Source organism: Aethalodelphis obliquidens, unplaced genomic scaffold (assembly GCF_003676395.1).
Source record: "Aethalodelphis obliquidens isolate GAN/ISIS:26980383/991018 unplaced genomic scaffold, ASM367639v1 scaffold3, whole genome shotgun sequence".
Taxonomy (NCBI): domain Eukaryota; kingdom Metazoa; phylum Chordata; class Mammalia; order Artiodactyla; family Delphinidae; genus Aethalodelphis; species Aethalodelphis obliquidens.
Window position 1 is genome coordinate 318,327 of NW_020837947.1, and position 22,963 is coordinate 341,289.

Below are 22,963 nucleotides of genomic sequence, written 5' to 3' on the forward strand. Positions count from 1 at the left end.
TTGTGTAATGAACAGGCTTGGCAGGCTTGTGTCTCCCTGGGGAGCAGGGGACGGGACAAGTGTGTTATAAAGGACCCAGCTTCCTTACAGGTGTGTACAAGCAGGTGTGGCCTCTGCATCGTTGATGGGGACAGGGCTTGGGGAAGCCCGACAAGAAAAGGCCAACCTCTCAGCACGAGGATTCTTTGTCTCCGACCTGGACTCTTGAGCTCTCCACCGACATCCACGGGGCAGTGGCAGCCCCTCCAGGTTTCGAGGAGGGTGGAAACTCATAGAGACGCCTGATGTTCCAGGACGGGTGGGAAGAGCCAGAGAGGCCCCAAGTCCCCACTGATTCCTCTGGGTGACACCCTCCATGCTCTTGAAGGCCTTCTCCGTGGGGCTGGCAGTCAGCCTGATCCTTGCAGCCGGTGGGGAGACAATGCAGCGGGAGGTTGGGCAGCAGCCGCAGGCCTACCTGCCGCCCGCTGCTCCAGGTGGGCCCCGGGCCTCTCCCAGGGCTTCCTCCGCGTTGCCGGGAAGATGCAGCCTCCGCTGAAGCTGATTCCTGAGCAGACTGAGTCACTTGCTCTGAGTCAGCATTTGCTCTGCTTCCTGGAAAAACGTCAGGTGTCAGGCATCGCTCGACACTGCCGTGGGCAAGAAGGACGGGCGTGTGTGCCCTTCACGCCAGGAGCTTCACACTCACCTGCTCTCACTTCCATGGAACATGCTCCAGAGGGGCGGGGCCTTTGTGCGGGACACTCTGACCCTCCCCCCCCACGTCAGGGCCACAGAGCCCTGGCCTGCCCTCAGGGAGCTCACCCTCCAGCAGGCCACATGCACCTCGAGTGGCAGAGGGTCCCCTCACGTTGTCTGTGGGGGACCGAGGCCCGAGAAGGTCCAGCGTCGGCCCGGGTGCCCTCCGTTGGCAGGGCTTGAGGAGCTGGCCCTCGGCCCTCATCTAGGCGACTGTGGGACTCTTGTCTCCTTGTCTGGATTGCCAACGAGACTCGTTCCCAGGCAGGAAGGGGTTAAGTGGCCAGCAGGGATGCGGGGCTCTGGGAAGAGACGCCGCCTGGGGCGGGGGAAGCATTCCAAGTGCAGTGTTTTCTGTTCTAAATATGGACTCGGGAGACAGTTATTTTGGGAGCAAACGGTAATGATTAGGGTTTTAAGATTTAAGTAGTCATTTGGTCATAAGAGCTGAGTCCACGTGCTACAGAAAATAGTCTTTTCCTCTGGTTGATGATAGGGTTCCTTCAAGTGCAATAATTGTTCATCTTTTTACGAGTGCACAGCAGACAAGGGCCTGTGACTGGCCTCCACCCCGGGCTCACTTTGGAAGAAGAGGGAGCTGGCTGGAGCTGGCTCGTGCTGACAGGGAAGGTGCTGAACCCGCAGGCAAAGGCCCAAACCGCCTTCCGGGCCTCTGTCCCGCGATCTGTGTGAGGGTGCGGCCGCCTCACCCAGTGCACGAGGAGATGCTGCGTCTCAGAGGCTGTGGCTGGAGGTGGACTGAGGCCTCCCTGCCCACGTGCTCGGCTGACCTGACCTCAGGGGGATGCCTGGTGCTAAGCTGCCAGGTACAGTTGAGGAGGACTGTCGAAGGGGAACCGCGGTGATGGTCAGAAATCACAGCCCAGGCTTCCTGGTGAAAACCCTGCAGGAGCAAGGCCTGTCCCTGGAGTCAAAGGAGAGCGGACAGCCGAGTAACCTAACGGGAGGGGTAGAGCCTGGGGGTGGGGCCTGCCCTCCTCGAGGCTCCAGGGGGGTGGGGAGCTGGGGAGGGTGCCAGGCTCTGAGCCTGCCGTTTCCCCGGATTAACACAAGCAACACACTGTGGGCATTTCATTCAGTTTAGCCCCCCGTGCCTGTGTTATTCTGAATGAGGTTTAATTCACTCTTGCGTGTTGCTTACTGAACAGATCCTGTATGTGTGAGATATCTTGTCATCACCAGAAAGGCAGGAGTCTCATAATGATGTGCTGACAGCCATGAACACTTCAGGGAAGACTGTACCCTTTCTTTTTTTTTTTGCAGTACGCTGGCAGGGGCCTTAGGCTCGGGGGCAGCATTGGTGAAGGCCTGCCAACCATCTGAGCAGCGACTACAGGCCTGAGAGGCCTGGCCTTCGGGAAGGTCAGGGTAGGCTCCCTCCACCCAACCCAGGCACAGCCCAGAGACACCAGGACCTCTGAGTTCTGGGATGAAGGCCTCCTTCTAGAAAGATCAGGTTCAAGAGGGGAGGGGCCTGAGGGCTGCAGGAGGGACGCCCTAAGGCCGGGTGGAGGAGATGGGCAAGGAGGCAACCCCCAAGGGGGAGCATCAGAGAGGGACGGTGATGCCTCATCACAACCAGGACAGTGACCCAGACAGTGGGAGCCCCCTCTCCCTGGGGCCCCTCCCCCGGGGTCACCCCAGAGCTGCCCCACTGCCTTGGTCATCAGGCAGTGACTGACCAAGCTGGGCCAGGCCTGTCTTAAGCTCAGCGCTGCATCTTGCAGGGCTGAGCTTTTGGGGAGAGGGAAGAGGGTGGATGCTTTGAGCAGTTAAGGAATGTGGACAGTGCCGACAGGGCCTGGGGCCCCTGCTCCCTGACCCGCCCTTCATCAACCTGCCGCTCACTTAAGATCATCCTCTTCTGTTTCATTCCGGTAGTTCTTGTTTGCTATCAAATGTCTTTAAACCCAACTATTTTATTATTACTAATTATTAATATTCTTTAACATTATATTAAAACATAATATTTTCTGAGTATCATTCAGTTATCTTAGGAGCTACTAGGTTGAGGGCAGTGGTGTGGGCCCCTCCCAGGCCATCGAAACGCCAGGGACGGTCCCTGGGGTTACGGGGCCGTGCCTTCAGGTGCTCAGCCTGCTGAGGCTGCCGAACCTCCTCGGGCTCTAAACTGCGTGGTCCCATCACCGCCATCCTGTTTCTGGGAGGGCCCGCAGGAGGGATACGGGGGCGCGGTGGGTAACGGTACTGAAAGGTTCGCTTTCCTGGTGTTTTCAGGCGGGATGTCCACCGCTCCAGCCGGGCCCGCAGCGTCTCCAGGCAGACGGGGTGCCCAGACCTCACGCAGCCCCACCGTCGCCCTCCCCCAAGCCGCCTCCCCGGACCCCCAGCTGCACTGGTGCTGCCTGTCCCCCCGGCAGGGTGCCCACCGGTGGTCGGTGCGGCGAAGACCAGGACTCTGGAGGGAGATGGGAGCTCTGGGAGAGGGCTCCCACAGCACATCACCACGACACGCTTGAAGCCGCGTAGCTGCACATGGCACGGACTTGGCTGCGGGCCCGGCCCCAAGGTCCCTGCATCTGCGACGTCAGTCATGACAGTGACCAGACCACCCCCCAAGGCCGATTCAGCTCACAGACAGCCAAGCACGGCCGCACTTCCTCCACATCTGCTAGGGAAGAACCGGTATGGTAGTTAACAAAAACGCGGGACAGGCAGGGCGGTAGTCCAGCACAGATGGACGGCAGCAGAGAGGGAAAGTCCCAAAGTGCGGGGGTCCACACGGGTGGTGAACGGGGTCCCCGCAGCCACAGAGGGTCCGGGGAAGCGGGAGGAAGGAGGGGTGAGGCTGCCCCGCATACATCCCCTCAAAGCAGCTCTCAGAGGTGCTTCCCGACAGTGAAAGGGGGAGAGCAGGGTGTTGGAAGCTGATCCAACCTTGGGGAAGGGGACAGCGGTCCCGGAGCTGCTCCCAGACCTCCCGGGTCAGGCAGAGCCCCGGGCCGCCCCCGGGGTCCCCAGGCCACTCTTTGCAGGGCTGTGCCCTTCGTTCCATCCACCGTGCTCTCTTGCTTGAAGAAGGAAGCCTTTTCCCCGGGGTCTCTTTGGAAAGGAACGGCGAGCAGGTGCAGTGACAGGGCTGAGGCCGGGAACACCGAGGGAGGGGGGTCAGGGCACCCACGCCGCGGGCGCTGAGCAGAGGGGGCGGGCTCGTGAGACCACGCGGCTGATTAGCAGGTGAGGAGCCTGGTTCTCAGGACGGTCAGGGGCCTTTGCAAGGCCTCTCCCCTGGCCACAGTAGCACCCAAGCCCTCCCTCAGGTCCAGAGAAGGTCCTCAGTCACGCATCTCGAGGTGGAGAAGGGCCCCTGCCTTGAGTGGGCAGCCTGGGCACAGGTCAGCGCTGGGAGAGCAAGGGCCGGTCCTGAGGCCCGACCCCCGACTCAGACCCACACGCTGAGCCGCTGGGCTACACACCTCTGAGGGCGGCGCCGCTGTCCCGGTACCAACCACTCTCTACTGGGGAGCCGGCGCCCTTGCTGTCCCGGCAGCCAGCTGGCCCTGCCCGTCTCAGCCCCTCCCCTGCCATGGGTCCCGCAGCCCCCCGCTTCTGTCCGCACCCTTTAGGCCTCCGGAAAGTGACGCCCGCCCTGCCTCAGGGTTTGCCGCAGAGTCCAGTGGGGCCAGTTACAGGCGGGCTGGCTGCCCACTCCGGCAAAGGGTCTTCTGGGGGGTGGATGGGTCTCGGGGGGCGCGGGAGGGAAAGACCTAAGAGAGTTCTCACTGTGGCTTTGTCATCCCGGACTGTGTCAGGGCTGCCCGTGCCTGCGGCTTTAGAGCAGGACGAGACGGCCCTTTCCCAGAACAGGCAGAGCCCGGAGCGAGGCAGACGGGGTCGGCAGCCTAAGTCTGGCCCCCGGCCTCGCACTAACCCCGAGGGACGTCCTCTGGCTTTCGGGGCCTCATCCAGAAACGAGGCGGCTAACACCTGCATTTGTGATCTCCACTGATGGTGAGTTGATTGATGATTAAATGACATGATGTGCGTGGAGTGACCAGCATGCAGTGCGTCCCCGAGGTGCTTGGCCTTATCTCTTTGTGTGCCAGCAGAGCCCCCCGAGCCCTTCAACCCAGGAGCTCCCCTGGAGCCTGGGGAACACCAGGCCCCTAAACTGAAGTTATTTGCTGGATTTAGCCCCAAATAGCGTCCCCACCCTCCCTCTCCTCAGTGGTGTTCTGTTCATCTAGTGACAAGCTACAGGAGCGCCCTCGGGGGCTGTCACCTCTGTAGGGAATTCTGTAGGATTTGTGCAGACCTGGCTGCAGCAGCAAGGGGCAGATGTGAGTCGCCGGGGAGGCTGCTTCTGGAGGGGGTCGGGGGGAGCAGTGCCTGGGCGGGAGGAGGAAAGAGGATGAGCTCCTTCCAGAGACCAGCTTCCCACAGCTAATCTGACCTGAGCCAAGGGGAAGCGGAAGGCTGATTGCAGAGGAAAGCAGGGGACGGGCTCTCCAAGCTGCCAGTTCACACGTTATTGTTTAGGATTAGTTAGGATCCCCAGAGCAAATCATGCATTTCCCTGACCCTCTAAGCGCTCCGGGTAAATCCTGAGCCTTCGGCCAAAGCTGGGATCAGGTGACACCTACAAACGCTGCAGAGACCGTGAGGCCATGCTTCGTGCCAGTACTGCCCGCGCACTAGCAGTCAGAGGGGCCGGAAGGGCAAGGCCCGTCCTCCTCTCCTGGGGTAACCCTGCAGCCGGCTGGCTGGGGCCTTCCGCTGGCTGTGCTCAGTAGCACAGGCCAAACGCACCCAGCGGCACTGCCTCCTCAGCCTGGCCCAGCCCAACCTTGCTCGGGGGCCCCGCACAGCCCGTAGCCGGCAGTGGGATTCAGGATCGTGGCTCCCAGCAGGTCGGAAAGAGAAGCCCCAGCATGACCTGGTATAAAGTCAGAAGAAAAACTTGTTTTGCTGCTGCCCATGCAGAATCGCGAGTGATGTGTGCTTTTTGTTGCTCCGTCAGAGCTGGTTAAATACTGGTAAGTGAGATGCACTTACCACCCGTGAAACGTCGAAGGCCAAGTGATTCGCGCTCCTGGGCTTAGCAGTGTGAGTTGTCTTCTCCATGGGACCTTCTGGAAAGCCACCAAACCTATTCAAGGCTCAGATTTCTGTAAAATGTCAGGAGTCTCACAGGCATTCAAGGAGCTTAGCCCCTAACCTGGACTTAAGCAGGTGCTCAATAGTTTGGAGACAGTCTGAGACCTGAGACCTGGGACCCTCCACCAGAGTGCTTGCACCTGGACAGAGGTCTCCTTGAGCAGCAGAACACAGAGAGGCTATGAGGGTGGTGTGGCCACAAGCTCAGGGGCACCTGGAGCGCCCAGCAGCTGGAGGAGCGGGATGGACACCCCACCACCACCCCGGGCACCTCAGAGGGAGCGCGGCCCTTCCCGCCCCTCGATCAGGCTGTGTTCCAGGACTGCGAGAGGACCGACAGCTGGCGTTTGAGCTGCTGGGTTGGTGGTCCCTTGTTACCCCCCTCCTGGAAGTGCAGACGGCAGGCTGAACGCTGGACACGGGCTGGGGTGCCAGGGCAGGGGCAGCCAGCCTCTGGGGAGTGGCCAAGGGGCATCGGGCAGGTGGACAGAGCGTGGAGCCCATTCAGCGGTAGCGGGCAGGCGGGCTGTGAAGCTTCCAGTCCTGACAGCTCTTGGGAAGGACAGTCTGGTGGGAGTGAGTGGTCCCACGGTTTTCAGGCAGGGAGTTGTACACAGCACTGAGGTGGGGACCGGCCTGCTGTGTTACCTGGTGAGGGGGGTTTACCTGGCCAGGTGGGTTAGGCTTCTTTAGCCTCTGTGTCTAAGGCAGGATGAATCCCCGTCTGCGACAGTGAGGAGTGAGGCGTGTGCAGGGCATCCAACCTGGAGTCGGGAAGGGCAAGGTCCAGGGCAAACCCTGGCTCTGGTCTCCCCCCATGTGATTCTGCGCAGAGGCCGCTCAGCCGTCTGAGCCTGTCGCCTTGTAAAATAGTCCCCAGAGGGGACTGTGGTGTTAAGTAAAATACACAAATATTGTATTGGGGCACTGGGTAAATACCGGTTCGTCTGAATGTAGTTGATTTCTCATTAAAGATTAAAGAGGTCAGGTGCTGGGTTAAAGTTGAGCCCTGTCCAGGCTCACACCTCACCTCAGACGCTCCCCTCCCCCCGCAGGACGGCCCTGCTGTCCAGAGCACAGCCCACCCAGGACAGGCTGGAGGATGCTGGAAAGTGCTAGAAGAGCTAGCTGAACAGTGGCCGCTCCCTCTGGGTAAGAAGAGGAATTGCAGAAGCACAAGGGGAGAGGTTCCGGCCCAGAGGACGCGCGTCGGGCATTGTGTCAGGAGCACAACTTTCTTGCTCGGCCCGGGGTGCAGGTTCCCCGGGTTTTGTGATGTGCGGTGATGAATGTGTGATCACTGAGCAGGACACGGCAGGGGCCTGGCGTCCCGTCGAGGCCACATTCCCGAGGCTGAGATGGGGAGGGCTCGCTCCATGGCGGACCTCGGGCGGTGCGGGGTGGGCGGGGGTGGCCAGGCTGATGGGGAGGTATAGGCAGGGGGAGGGCCTTGCTCCAGAACCCAGGAGGAGGCTGGGCTGCACTCGGTGCCCCCGGCCCCCGGGGTGGGCAGCGTGCAGGAGGCAAGGCCTGGCCTCGTTCTGAGACTCGGAGCCCGTGGGCCCCCAGGATGCAGAGCGCTGGGCTGGGAGGGAGGCTGTGTGAGCACCGCCCTTCCTGAGGCAGGGGCCCTGCCCGGGGGGGCCTCGCACTTTCCTGACTTCTGTGGGAAATGACGGCCTTCTCTCTGCCTGTTCATGGCCTGCTTTCTGGAAGAACTGAGGGCCCACCACCCAGGTCTGGGCTGGGGTTAGGGGATGGGGGTCCCCAGGCTCGGGTCCTCATCCCCCAGGCAGACACCCCCGGTTCCAGGACACTGACTTCTCTGCGTGCGCTTGGCAAGCTTGGGCTCCGGGAGGGCACGAGAGCCTGTTTTTGGGGAGCCGGGGGCTCCGCCGCAGCCTTGAGGGCACAGGCCGGCATCGGCGCCGCGGGCAGGCGGGGAGGAGCCCGGGTGGGAAGGCTTGAAGGCTCAGTGCCCGGTCCCACCCCAGCCCCACCTCAGGTTTCACAGGCGCCGCGCCCCACGCGTGTCTCGTGCTCCCGTCTCCCCTGTGATGTCGGCTCCCTGGGGAACCCCTGTGGCAGAACCCCTGTGGCGGGCGGTCACCGCCCGGCCCACAGGCAGGGCTTTTATCCGATGTTCGGTGTTTTGAGAAGTGGCTCTGGTCAGCCAGAAAGGAGCGTCCCGAGTCACCGCACCGGCACAGCGACAGGGCTGAAGCGGACGCGGTCAGGAGCATGCCAGGCAGCAGCGGCGAGAACGCACGCTTCCCAGCTCACCAGTGCCAAGAAGGGAAAGGAGGGAACAAAACCGTCGTAATATTTTTACAAGGAAGGACGGATGTGTGGAGTAGAAAATGAAGAAGGTGTGTTTTTTCAGACTGTTTGATGTTAAAGGTTGCAATTAACTTTGTAACGGCAGGGCAGTGGGATGTAGTCAACTTTGTTCAGAACAGGAAAAAGCCCAGTGTGATGGCAAAGCCGATAATGGAAGAGTAAGAAAGTCTATTTCCTGTTCAGCACAATCAGCGTAGGCGGGAGAGCTGGAGGAAAACACCCTCTAAAGGCGGGACAGTCGTGATGAGAATGCCAGGCGGCCAGGGAGCAGAATTCATGTTTGAACCCGAAGAACGTCCACGGAGAAATTGTGATGGGCAGGAAGTGCCGAGAAGGGGAGCCTACAAGTGGCTGCGATTACAGGACGGTTAGGAAGGTGCGGCTGGGACGGCCTGGCGTTTGGCGAGGTGGGGGGCGCGGGGGCCGGCGTGGGGCCGGCACAGGGCGGAGCCTCCGCGTGGCCTGCTGGGAGCTCGCCGGGAGTGGCCGGAGGGGACGGTGGTCCTAGGGTAAGAACAAAAACGGACAAGTTCAGGCTGGACCCAGAAGTAAGAGATCAGGAGAAAGCTCTCTTTTTGCAGTTTCTGAGAATGCTGAAGAAACGCTGGAAGACTGGAGTTTCCACTGCGATTTCTGTTCAGAAGGAAGAATTAAAGATTTCGAGCAAATCTTTGGGCAGCTGTAGACATTATGTCCATTATTAAACCAGATGGCAGACTCAGTCGCACCCCAGGCCTTCTGGTGTGGAAACCGCACTGGGCCAGGATCCTGCAGGCATGAGACTGGGCCTCCAGGGCCAGCCCTCTGCCCTGTCCACTTCAGATCTGCTTTCCTTGTGGAGACCCGGCTGGTCTCCCCCCAGCCCAGCTCCTGGTGTGATCCCCTCAGTGAGAGCGTGGGCCGGCCCCGGACTGCTCCCGCCCTCAGGACCACGGTCGGGGGCGGCAAGGTGACCTCCAGGGGCCGCCAGCTCCAGCCAGCGAGGATCCAGGCTCCTCGTGCTACAGCTGCAACCTGAGGCACCCGGAAGGGGTCCTTCTGTACCTGAGCCTCCTGACGAGACCCCTGCTGCTGACAGCCACCGCAGCAGCCTTGGGAGCAAGGGCCCAGCTGAGCCCTGCCCAGACTCCCAGCCCGCAGAAATGCCACTGAATGGGTGGTAGCTTGTTATGCAGACGTGGAAAACTAATGCAGGTGTATGAGCCATGCTGAATAAACCCCAAAGAACCCCAGTTCCTTAAACACCCGTCGTATTTCTGTCATTCTTGGATTTACACAGTTATTTTCAGTAGAGGACGAAGGACGTGGTCCATCTGCAGGCAGCTGTGAGCGCTCGTGAGCTCTGGTGCGAACCAAGTCCCCCACCCGTGCTCTCCGGGAGGATTTAGGCTTTCGTTTTAGCTGCCATCTGCTAAGCCCCAGATTCTGACAGACTCACAGGGAGCTTTTCCTGTCTGAGTGAAGCGTCCTCGGTTGGTTGTCTGCCAGGCCCCGGGGCTGATTCCCCTCCCCAGCTCTGTCGAGTCCCCAAACTGCGGAAGAGCTGGGCGTGGAGGGGCCTCTCCGGGGCTCATTCTCGTGGGTAGTGGGGCCGCCAGCACCAAGCGGTCTTGCCTCCAGCGCTTGGGCCACTGCGGCGTTTGAGGTGGGGCCTGGCCGTTTGGTGCCAAGCGCTAATTGGAAGGGTGCCCTTGAGGTTTTAGCGGGAAGGGGCGATCCAGGGCGAGGGTCTGGCTTGTGGAGGCTCCTGTGAGCAGGGGCCTTAGGTGGGGTGCAGTGGGACACGGGCGAGCTTGCAAGCAGCCACTCTGGCCCCAGGGTTGGGGACCACGAGGCCCATTGGGAGGGGCGAGTGGGGAACTGGCCGGGGGTGGGGCTGGCCCGCTGTGGCCGGAACAGGGCCTCCAGCAGAAGGTAGGTTCCTGGAAGCAGCCAGGGCCTCTGCGGTCACGCTCAGTGGGGCTGTGATTCTGCACTGGGTCCGGTCTGTGTTGAGCAGAGCTGTCATACGGGAACCCCAGCGGGAGTCTCAGGAGTCTGGCCACCCCTCCGGCCAGGCCACAAGGCAGGTGTCCTGCTCCAAAAGTGGCTCGAGCTGCCTATGGACAAGGCACGAGGACAGAGGGGCTCAGACCATGACTCGTGCAACAGGCCCAGAGGGGCCATGGGGAAGAAGCAGCGAGGGAGGGGGTCTGCCGGACGCAGCCTCAGGAGGGGGAGGGAATGCAGGGTGTCAGCCTGTCCCTACAGAGCCTGTGAGGGCCGGCCAGCAGGTCGGCGCCTAGGTGGGAGCCCGGAGCAGGGCGGGGTCACCTCACACTCTCAGCAGAGGATGCCCCGGGGTGGCTGGAGCAGCCCCTTGTTGCCCCCCGGCCCTGGCAGGGGCAGGGAGCCACTGTCCATTCTGCAGACAAGGAGGGTCAGTGATGGGTGTGATACTAACTCCTAGTTCACAGACAAGTTGGTCTGAAAAAGACAGAAAAATCAAAATGAAGCACAACTGGGGGGTGGTGGGATGAACTGGGAGACAGGGACTGACATATATATACTAATATGTATAAAATAGAGACCTAGTGAGAACCCGCTGTACAGCACAGGGGACTCCACTTCACGTCGCTGTACAGTAGAAATTAACACGACATTGTAAAACAGCTATACCCCAATTAAAGAAAAAAAGACAACCCACTGGGAGACAGAAAAAAAAAAAAGAAACCCCACTGGAAAACAGTGCCAGTGTCAGTCTGCAGTGGCCCCAACTCAGCGTGACGTCGTGGGAGCCTGCAGTGCAGCCGTGGGCACGGGGTGGTGGTCGAGGGCCAGAGCCCAGGGACACCCATCAGGGGAGACCCCTGGGGAGACCAGGCAGGTGCCACCAGGCAGGGGCCATGGCGGGCAGGTGACCTACAGAAAGCACTAAGGACAGTTTGCCCCGAGCGCCACTCGGTGCCTTTCAGGACGTGGGCTCCAGGATGGTTCAAGGGGCTGCTCCCCCAGCACGAGGGACGCCCCCTCCCGCCACTCTTGTGACCTGACTGTGTCTGCGCCCCCTGGGGGTGGGGGCCAGGAGAAGACTTGGTGCCCAGGGAGACCCTCTGGGCGCTTCCTCTGGGGGCAGAAGGGGCCCTCGGGCTGCCTCTGGCACTGGCTTCCTCTTCACTCTGGTGACTTCCTCTGAGGGGCGGACGGGTCAGAACTCGCTGCCCCATTGGGGAGAATGTGGAAGCCCCACCGCCTGAAACGTCCTCGTCACCTCCAAGAGCCCCTTCCCCTGGGAAGGCCTGGGGGCCCTTGTGCTCAGCCTCCCGAGGAAGGGGTCACAGTGTGTGTGTGACCTGGGTGAGCAGGGTGAGGAAATGCAGACCCCGGCCTGCGTTCCTGAGGGGCTACCGGGGTGTGGAAGCTCAGGTGGACGGCCGCGGGGGTCTAGCCAGCGGGTGGACAGGACGGCAGGCGGCTGGGGACGCGGAAGACGGCATAAATGGTGTTCTTGAGGCAGGGTGGCTGCAAGGAGGTGCGGCCCCCCAGGTGCCACCCCAGAGGATGGGGCGTTTTCAGATGGCACGGAGGAGTTTGTAGCCCCAAACCTCCAACTATGCCATTTACAAAATTAAATTCCACGGAGGGGAAAGACCTAAGCAGAGAAAACAAGAATTCAAAAGCAAGAGAAAAAAGGAGAGTATTTTCGTAATCTTAGGGGTAGGGAACACCTTCTGAAACGGCACAGAAAAATCGAACAGAATAAAGGAAAACCTAGTGAACTTGGCTGTATGGACAGCATAAGCCTGAATGAGCTCCGCAAGGTGTACGAGAGATAAAGGGTTAGAGTTGAGGAGCCATAGAACACCTGTGTTAGGAGAAGGAAGACTTCCTGCACCATAAAGAGAAAGCACGCACAGCTAAGAAGAAAATGGCCGGATCGTGAAAACAATTTACAAAACCAGAAATCGAAGAACCAGTAAATGTCTAAAAATTGCCCCATCTCACAAGAGATCAGGGAACGTGATACAGTTTCCCCTCTCAGATTAAAAGAAAAGAAAGTGCTTGATATCAATACTTTTAGGAGGCGTGTGCCTTGGAACAGGTGTCTCGGGGTCTTTCAGCGGCACTCACTGCCGTCCTTTGTTCAGGGTTTGCCCTGTAGGAGCAGGGACCAGACCCCGGAGGCTCGCAGGCACCTGCCCACTGGAGAAACACACCGGAGCAAGCGCAGTTTCGCCAACGGGGTGAAGCTGCACTTCGCCGCGGCCTGGACTCAGCGCACGATGCGAACAGCAGATCGGGAAGCTTGGTTTGTGCCACATCCTCCCCAGAGCTCAGCACCGCGAAGAGGAAGCGCCTCAGTCTGGCCACGGGGAGGATTTGGGGAGAGGACCGGAGCATGACCGGAGTCTGTAGCTTTTGTCTGCTGTGTTTTGTTTTCGAGGGAGGATCGCGTCGAGACGAGAGCTCAAGGGCTGAAATACAGGAGCCGATGAAACGAGCTTTCCAGGTGGAGTGGGCAGTGATGTGGTCTGAGGAGTGGGCCGTGGGGGAGGGGCGGGGTGGGGAGGAGGGGCCCGGGCGGCGGGGTCAGGGGTCAGGCCGTCCAGGACGAGGGGCCGAGAGCAACTCTGCCTCGGGTGCCGTCTAGGGTCCCTGTGTCCTCAGAGCGGCCGCAATTTCTCAACAGAAGTCAACGCGATTATTCAGAGACCCACTTGAAATAAGAAGGATTATTTTTAACAATCGCTCCCTGAAAATGACACTGGGACCCATAATGACTAGAGAAAGACACATCAACTTTGTTTTCAAAGGAGGAGGGGAGGTAGTGAAAAATAAACACCTGTTACAGCTGGTTTTTTAATCGAGTTATTTTACTTGTAAACAAAATTCAGTTTTTCCAGTGTAAAAATTGTATATCTGCATTAAACCAAATTTAGACCATTACACTCAAACAGAAGGAGAGCAGACAACCATAATGTGCTACCCAGAAAACTAACGTTTCTTTTACTGCCAGCTAGTTTCTATATATAGGTTTTGGTTTGCTTCATTTCACATAATTGCAGAATACATTCAGCTCAGTATCCTACTGAGTTTTTTACTTGCTTTTTTATCAATTTCTTGTGTTTTCTCCTAAGTCCTGTCTTGGAACTGCCTTCAGTTATTAAGAGCCAGGTCTGAAATTTTTTTTTAATGTTTTTCTTTTATTAGTTATTTACTTTGGCTGCACCGGTCTTCGTTGTGGCATGCAGTATCTTTAGTTGCTGCATGTGGACTCTTAGTTGTGGCATGCATTCAGGATCTAGTTCCCTGACCAGGGATCGAACCCTGGTCCCCTGCAGTGGGAGCTTGGAGTCTTACCCACTGGACCACCAGGGAAGTCCCATCTCTGAAGAATTTATCCCAACCTTGGCTTGGAATGAAGAAAGACTAAAATGTTTTTCGTATATGGGTCTTTAAGGGTCTTTAAATTGACTCAGAAATTAATCAAAACCAATTTCATCCAAATGTTTGGGCACGATATATGTACTTTTAAGTCCTTTAAAAAACATACACTATGATATTTTTAATATTAAAACAATTGCATGTAGTCAATTTTCTTATTTAGTCTTCTTGGCTAAAGTTTCCTTGTGTTGGGTGAGGAATTAAATATTATAAATAGTAATCCCTAGTGTTGCTTTAAACAGTTTACGGATATTATGATTTTTGTTTGTAGATGGTACAGGTGAGAGGCAGGAGGCGATTTGGGGGTAGCCACACACCCACAGAGACTTGCCCTGAATCTGCCCAGAGTATTTATGACAAGAGTGTGACACACACATTTCAACTGTTCAGAGCAATAGTTTCTTCCAAAAGTTTTATGTCTTCCCTTTCACCTTAGATTCAGCTCCTGATTTTTTTGGCCCTGGGGGCACACTTGCCTGATTTCTTAGCCACTCATCCGGTAGGGACAACCCACTGGTTCCCAGGTAGTGACCAGATCCCCAGGCTGGGGGAGGGAAGGGGTGGCTGGTGGCCGCTGTCCAATTCCTATGAGCCCCGCGTGTCGCCAGTGGTCTCTCTGGGCCCCAGGCCCCCCGAGCAGCATGAGTACCTCTCCGTAGCAGATTTTTCCAGAGTTCTGGAGTTCTCCTTTTTAATAAAACTGCAGGAAGTAGAAAGGGACGGAGGGGGGAACGGCACTAACCACTTGAATGCTGGCATGTTTGCTTGAACGTTTTAGCCGTGACTGTGCCTGCCTCGGTAGAAACCTTGCTAACGGAGCAGGACAGCGCCCGTGGCCAGGATGCCCTCAGGTCTGCAAGAGGAAGGTGGCGCACGGCCAGCTGAGCAGGGGCACAAGGGGTGCCCAGTGCCACCCAAGCCCCCCTGGCGAGGAGCCCATGAAAAGTCACTCCAGACGTGCAGCCCTGCGAGGACAGGCCGGGCTGGCCCAGAGCTGTGGTTGTCAGGATCCCAGACCCGAGACAGAACGGCCGGCAGGATATGCCCGGAGCTCGGGGGAGGCCAGGGTGGCGCCCTGCCCCTGGCATCCGTCAGGGACGTGTGGGCCTCCCCTTGGACGGAGGCCCCATCCCTGGGGGTCTCCTCTCCTGCTTCTGCCTGGGACGCCGCCAGGCCCTGGGGGCCCCTCCTCCCGCGCTCCACTCCCCTTTTGCTCACAGGGGGGTCACACGCACGCCCCAGCTCTGGGGTCTCTGCACCGAGGCCCCCACGCAGCAGCCGCCTCCCTGTGTCTCCACTGGCTCCGTTACTCCCCTCTTTTGCTTAAAAGTTCTCCCCGACTTCTCCAAACCCGCTGCTCCCATATTCTTGGCCTCTGTGGCGGCACCGTTTTCCCCAGGCCCCGCCAGACCCCGCATCCATGCTGTCAGTGCGCTTTGCCCAGATGGTGCCCCGACACAGGCCTCTCCAGTCCCGTCCCCCGGACCTCATCCCCGGGGTCTGCATGCATCCCCCTCCCCGGGAAAGCCTCCTGGTGACTCTGCTCGCCGTCACGCCCTTTCCGCACCTTTTAAGGCTCATCTTGTACAAGTGAACACTGAATGGTGTGTCAGCCTGCGCTGTCCCCTCCTGTTCACTGCGTTTTGGTCTTGTCTTTCAGACTAGACTGTAAGTTCCCTGAGGATTAGGAAACGCACACTATGCTTGTGTAGTCTTTCTAAGGGCACCTGGAGGAGCCTAGGCCTGAGGTGGGCGTGCAGAGCAGCTCCCGTGGAGCCACTGAGGGAGGTGGCACAGGGCCGTTGGGGGGTGCACGGCACAGAGCTCATTCTCCCAGAAGCCCTTGCCCTGGATCGGGGTTGCCCGGTCGTCCTCGCGAGGGCGACGGTGGCCCCTCTGCTCCGACCTGCAGGGCGGCGCTCGCGTCCACGTCGCATGGCCTTGCTGGCTACACGCCGGCCTGGGTCCCTCGCCCTGGCACCCTGCCTGGTCCTTGCAGTGTCCCACGCGTGGCCGTCGTCCCCGGGCTGCAGCAGAGACCACGCTCTCTGTGGTTTCGTGGTTTTCTATGTGAAACGCACCCTCTGGATCTTCTGTAAATATAAGTAATTAGTATAAAGACAGTTGGAAACACTCAATAGAAAAACGCAAATGAGATTAATGGGATTGTCCCAGTCACCAGCAAGTTCTTAAACATTTTATTTAAGTAGGATTCTATTTTCAGCAAATGGAAAGATTAATTCATGGCCGTGTCACTACAATAGGCTCTATAGCCTTCAGTCTCAGGCCTGGGGAGAAAAAGTAGGTCATCCAAACCCAGCACAATGATCTTGCAAGAGGGCAGGAATGGAAAAATTCAGAAACATTTTAATCCACATGGCTTTTATTCTTGGATTAAAAAAAAAGGTTTCATAAGAAGACAAGGAGGGGGCATGGAGTCATTACTTAATTCTTTTGTTCGACACACATTTACTGGACGCACTTGCGGGGCAGCTCTCGTGGAGCCGCTGAGCGGCTGGCAGACGCTGTGCGAGGCTTGTGCCTTAGCAGGGTCCTGCCTCTCGAGAGCATCATGGTCCGGGTGGGAGACGGGACAGGAAGAGAACAAAGACAGTAAATATCGTGTTAAAGGGACTCAGAAGGTGACGGGAGCCCAGAGGACGGACCCACTGGCTCGGGAGGTAGTCTCGACGGCTGGGGAGGGTGGCGGGTCGGAGCGGCCGCCCAGCGTGGGGGTGACCCCTGCAGTGGAGGAGGGCCTGGGGGCGGCACCACAGCTGAGGAATGAGTCAGGGAGAAGCGGGGCTCTGGGCATTGCCCTCCCGGCTCTCCCCTGGCCTCTGAAGAGAGGCCGCGTGTTTACAGGCAGGGACTGTCCGGTGCCGTGGTTCCTCCCAGACTGTTTACCCCGAGTGTTTGGAAGCAGAGCGCGGGCTGCCCGTGCCGCCTTCCCCAAAATAGTCTTTTTGTTTCAAGGACGGGCCAAAATACAGCAGCCTATGATTTGGGCTGTCATCACTGCAGAAAGAGGCCACAAAAACATGTTTTACTTTTAGACACTCAGCGGAGAAAGGAATCAAGACACTTCGGGAAATCGGCTAGTGTGCCTGGTAAACACCAGACCTTAGCTCAGGAAAGAGCAAAACTCTGGAGAATTTGACCAAGTGTCGGAGTCGGCACCAGCATCTGTACCACGAGGGGAACAGACGCCCAGAGCCCCGATCAGTGAACCTTCCCGCAAACTGTTGGAAATGTGGCAGAGTGGGGTATCATGCTTTCCCAGAACTCCCGGGACTGTTGAAAATACTGAACTCTTCCCACAGAGTTATTTTAAGGTGTGTAATTAACTGAAAACACCACATAATACAAGCATTAGGTCTGGGGACGCTCTTTGAACATGGAGGATTTCTGGGGTACTCACTGCAAAGCCTGTTCACTTTCCTAAGACTATCTGTGCTTCCCTTCTCTCTAGGGAGACACGTGAGTCCTCGTTCCTAAGGGCCACCTCCTCCCTGGGTCCAGAGCCTGCAGGCGCCGCTCTACCTCTGTCCCCAGTGGAAGGCCTCCCTCCTTTCTGCTGGTTCTTCCCCCAGCCTGAGCGCTCATCACCCCCACCTCCAGGAGAGCCCCCTGCACGTCCCCTCCACTTGACCCCACGGGATGCCGTCCTGTCTCTCCTTCTCCCTGGTTGCTTTTCTCCTCTTGCTTTGGAGACTTGCCTTGTGCATCGTTCACATCCAGCTGCACATCGAGGGGTGGCCCTGCGCCTGGCGGTGAAACGCCAGCCCCCAGCCCCAGTCCCGGCTCCTCCCTCGGGGGCTGCCTCACCGGAACTCTTCGCACGTGGGGAGATGACGGGACCCGCCTCCCAGGGCTCTGAGGATGGACAGGGTTCACGGGCACGACCCGTAGATGGTGCCTGGCCCACAGGGATTGAAACGCCTCGCGACCAGGTAATCCAAATGCTTACTCGCAACCTGCTTCCAGTACACTAAGGAATTCAGTAGAAAACGGTTTGTTGCGTTTATGTGCTGGACATAGTGGCAGCTGTGAGGACACAGAACGCCTCCTCTGCTCCTCTTCTAGCGGCTGGGGATAAGGGATGCGCTAGAGGCTCTGAAGTCCAGGCCGCCTGCCCGTCCGTCTGCAGCCCCTTGGCCTTACAAGCCCCAGTCCCGATTGGATCGGTCAGTCCGAAACCTCACTGCCATTCACAGAAGTGTGCGCTGTGCTCTTAAACTGACCCTGAGAATTCTGTGGCCTGACATTAAGCCACACAACTCAACTTATTTAAGCGGTATTTTGTGGGAGGAAATGTCTCTTCAGAGCCAGCCTCAAAGCAGAGGATGGAAGGCTGCCGCCCGGCTCCTGCCAACACTCTGGGTCCCGGACAACTGCTCATCCTGGAAACTGTCAAGTAAACAGGCCCCACGAGCGTCTGGCCCCAGACTGTCTCCACAAAGCCCCACGAAGCAAACGCCGCTGGCTGCGTGAGGCCAGGGCCAACTGCTAGGCTCTTTCCAGATAGACTCACCACACCTGTGAGAACGTCACTGTTCTGGTGCCTGACCGTTTCCTCTCCCACTTGGGGCACAGACATGGAAGAAGCGTCCGCCTAGCCCGGCAGGGCCCACTGTCCCGTGGCAGGTGGCCTGAGGCCTCCAGGGTTCCACGCGAGATGGATTTAGATGTAAAGCAAACAGACCTGTGTGTCTAGTGACTGAAGAAGCGGAGTGAGTCTGGTGAAGGTGCTGAGTGCCGGGACCCAGGGCTGGCCCTTTGGGGAGGAGGCCCTCTGCCCTGGGCCCTGCGGCCAGCGGAGGGGCTGTCGGCTGGTCAGCCCCAGCCTCCCTGGCCAGCTGCTCACCTCTGATGACCCGGCAGAGAAACCAGCGCCTGTGTTACAGGGATGCCAGCACGGCCAGTGTGCGTCCTCCGCAAAGCCCCGCACAGCTGTGCGGCCCAGTTCACGCCAGCGTCCCGGCCGCCGTCCACTCCTGACGCACGGGTTTTGACTTTTATTCAGAGGAAGCCGTGGGCAAGTGGTCAGTGCCGGTCACGGGTGGACTGCAGGGGACGCAGCGCAAGTGGAGCCTTCCCTTGCCAGGGTCACCTGGAGCCTGAGCTCGGGGTGGGGAGGTGTGGGCGGCCTGGCAGCGCTGAGTCACACAGACGCTGCCTGAGCTCGGAAGGAAGCCGAGCTGCGTCCTGTCGGGCCTCCTGGGGACTCAGGGTCCTGGAGTCACTCGGCTGCCTGTGCGGCCCGGGCACCCACGGCTCAGGCTCCGGAAGGCTCCCCGGTGACCGAAGGCTGGAGGCTTAGATCTTTTCCCACTTTCCATAAGTTCAGCACTGGGCTTTCCCCGCAGACCTGAGACCCTGATGCAGCCCTCGCTCCCCAGCCCCCCAGCGGCTGCTGCCTGGCCACAGGGGCTCCAGTACTCGCCCTGGGGAGACTGCCCACGTGTGACATTCTCTTCCTTTGGCAGGTGTGAGGGACGGGCTTTGGAAGGGAGCTTCCAGCCTGGCCTGGAGCTGGAGGGCCCACGAGGCTGCTTCTGCTTCTCCTCCTGCTGTGCTGCTCCCTCCCCCTCCCCCTCCTCCAGCAGCGGCCTGGGAGAGGCTGGGACGTGGGGGGAAGGGTCCCCTGAGCTGGAGGAACAAACTCTGCAGACCTGTCTGGCCCAGAGGTCAGGAGGTCACTGCGGGTGGGAGGGGCCTGGGCAGCAGATTGGGAGCCCCCTGCCCCTCCAGCATCATTTAGACAAACAAGCAGATGGCAGGTGTCAGGGGGACAAAGGGCCATCTGTGCAGCGAGGCCGCCCCTGTTCTCTCACAGGAGCTCCGTGAAAGCCACGCCTGGAGATAGCGCTGCCCGTCAGCCAGCGGGCCTCCTCGCTGGGCCTGTAAGTGTCCTCCACCGAGGCTGCCAGGCCGGCCATGGCCCAGGGTGCTGGGGCTGCTGGGCTCGGAGCGCACGTCCCCGCCAGCCACGGAGGGCAGTGGCTGGATCAGAGGGCTCCCTCCCTTCCTTCCTTCTCTCCCCATCTCCCTCCCTCCTTCTCCCTGCTGAGCGTCCATAATCATTCCCCAGGTATGGCCCTATGGCCCTGTAAGGGGGCCTATGTGAGAAAAGCAGCAGCTCTGCCCCCAGCCCCCGGCCCCCGCTGTGCAAGCCTACTTCTGGGGCTCAGGCCTCAGGCAGGTGATGGGGCTTAGTACATGGCGACCAGGCAGCATCCTGCAGGTTCTGTCTGGGGCGGCCCCATGGGAGGTTTCTCCTTCCCATGCGGCCGCAGGACCGGACCCAGATGAGGGAAGGTGGCCACAGGTCTCCCCTTGGCCAGAGACCCTGTGGTCGCTCAGGCCACAGAGGAGTCCTGGAGATGCCGCGGAGGCGCCTGCCCTCACTTCCCAGGCGTAGGTCCCAGAGCGGTGGCCGGCTGGCCACACATTCGTCCCCTCAGCTCCAGAACAAGAGCCAGAGGCCCGGGGCTTCCTCCTGGCTGGCAGCTGGGGCCCGGACCCTGCTCACCGTGGGCCTCAGACTTCCCTTCCTCCCCCAGAGCCCCTCCACAGCGACCACCACCTCCTGCGAGGAAGGCTGAGCGTTTCTGTTTCCCGTCGGTTGGTACTGGTGTAAAACACGACAAGAGTTAGTTACTACAGAAATAAAAATACAGACACTTGAAAATATAACAAGTATTACGAATTTTATTATAATACAAATTTTATTATTATATTCCACAGACATGAAATTGTTTCAAACAGTAAATTCAAAACAAAAGTAGAAATAGGAAAATAGAAAAGAATTTGCATAAACTCTCTGGGACGATCACTGAAAGTGTGAATTCGCTTCTCGTTCCTCTGCTCACCCCGTAACCACAGGGAAACAGAATGGCCTGCGGGAAGCTCCCGTGAACTGCCTCTGTGCCCAGTGACCCCGTGCTGCCTCTGTGCCCAGTGACCCCGTGCTGCCTCTGTGCCCAGTGACCCCGTGCTGCCTCTGTGCCCAGTGATCCCGTGCTGCCTCTGTGCCCAGTGACCCCGTGCTGCCTCTGTGCCCAGTGACCCCGTGCTGCCTCTGTGCCCAGTGACCCTGTGCTGCCTCTGTGCCCCAGTGATCCTGTGCTGCCTCTGTGCCCAGTGACCCTCTGCTGCCTCTGTGCCCAGTGACCCTATGCTGAGCTGGCACCTCTATGAGACAAACGAGCTTCTCTTTGCTTCCCTGTCTGGTGACACCACTGCGAGCAGGGATGCTGGGCGTCTCCTGTTCCTGTTTTGCTTTAGTAGCAGTTGTAGTGGAGAGAACGGTCTCATCGACGTGTGGATGGGATGGAAAGAGAGATTTTTAAAACAATTTCAGAAACCTAGGATAGTCACACTTTTATCCAAAATGAAGCAATAGACTTTCTATTTTCAAATTGATCTCAATCCTTTACCTGTAACTAGTTCCAATGATTTATATTCAAGTTTACAGTTAAGTCTAAACTAACTGACAAAAAAGATGTGGGCTCCAGGTTCTATGAACTTGGGGCTGCCGTCGGGGGCGGGCGCTGGTTCTGCTGGGTGGGCGCCCGCCCGATCACGTCTGGGTGGCCCCGCAGGCTCGGCGGGGAGAGGGTGGAGGCCTGGGAACCGCAGACGGACATGGCGGGCAGCGTCCTCTCGTCCACATGGCACACGGGCAGCGCTCAAGGTGCGGGCCGAGGAGACGGGGTGCTGGGTGGACGCGGCTCTCGCACGGCCTTGCTCTACCTGCTCACCGTCTACAGCTGGCCCTGCGGCGGCCATGGCGCAGGGCTAGGAACCCGGGAGGAAGCAGTCAGAGACCGTCCTTCTTTCAACTGGGAAGGCTGGCCCTGGGTGTGACTGTCACTTTCGGGACCAGCCTCTGAGCCCCGGTTTCCTCATCTCCAGGGTGGGACCAGCCACCCGGACTGCACGGGCAGCTTGCAGACTGAGCAGGGCATCCACCAGGGGCTCCAGCCTCCCCGTGGCTCCGCGAAGCAGGGGCAGGGGGCTTCTGCACAAGCCCAGGCTGAGGGGACCTCTGGGTGGGGCTTGGGGACCCTCCTCCATCTCACCGTGACCCAGAGTCACTGGGGCCGCACGTGCTGGACCAGGTCCTGCTGGCTGCCCACTGCGCTGACCCTTCTCAAGACGCCTTTGGGACACTCAGGACGAATGGTTTCTAAGTGTCCTCATAGGCGCTTATGAAACAGTTATTTCAAAACAGGAAATTGAGTTTTGTTTTCTCTTGAGAATAAACGAGATCAGACTCTAAATTATTCCTGACGGGTCCAGATTTCAAAACCCAGGAGGCTTCACCAGTTCTAAAATAGTCCCACGTACTTCCTCAGAGGGAGTCGTGAGAAACAGACTGGCACGTCCAGGCAAGACCCAGAAACCCCAGCCTCGCCCCCGACCCCCGGCAGAAGGACACAAGCAAACGGCTGGTCCTGAGGTTGAAGGGATGTTTCATTCCGTTTTGTCCCAGGAGTTTGCCGGCTCTTCCGGCCTCGGGAGGGTCTAAGCCGCGGGCCTCCTGCTGTCGGGAGGCCGCCCTGCACTCCGGCTCCATTTCCTCTAGGCTGACCTCTGACCCTCGACCCTGCGCCTCCCACCCACTCCTCCTCCCTCGGCCTGGCCTCTTCGCTGGGGCTCAGCCTCAGCCCAGGGTCCACACGGGGGACTCCCTGCCACGTCTGCCCAAGGGGCCCGTCCTGCCTTTGCCCTCAGCAGGGGAGGTGGCCGTCCTAGGTGAGCTGTTAGGGTGACCGCCCCCCGTGCTGCCCCCCCGGGTGCGCCCCGGGCCGCGTGCTCCTGCGGGACCGCGGGAGGCAGAGGAGGGTGGGCCGCCCCCTGCGGCTGTGTCCCCAGCTCTCATCCTCCCTCCCCCCATCCGTCCCCCCAGGCTCCCTCTCTGAGAGCCCTGGAATGTCACATTCCCGGCCCTCCTTCCCTCATCCCGTGTCCCCCAGGTCCACATGCTGGTGTTTGGAGGTGGTGCCTTCACCTCGAGAAGCTCTGGACCTGGGCCCTGGGGCCCCGCCTGCCGGTGCCCCCCCCGTACCCGGGGGTCGCTTCTCCCCGATGTGGCCCTGGGGGCCCCCCCGCCGGGGCCCCCCCCCCCCCCCCCCCGGTGCCCGGGTGCCGCCTCTCCCCGATGTGGCCCTGGGCGCAGGCGGCACGTCTGTGGTCTCTGCTGTTGAGGGCTGGGCCCCCTCCACAATCTTCCAGGACGCTGACCGCACAGTGAGGGCCCTGACCCCAGCACCTAACACCGTCCCGGCATGTTACCAACCTCAGGCATTTAGGA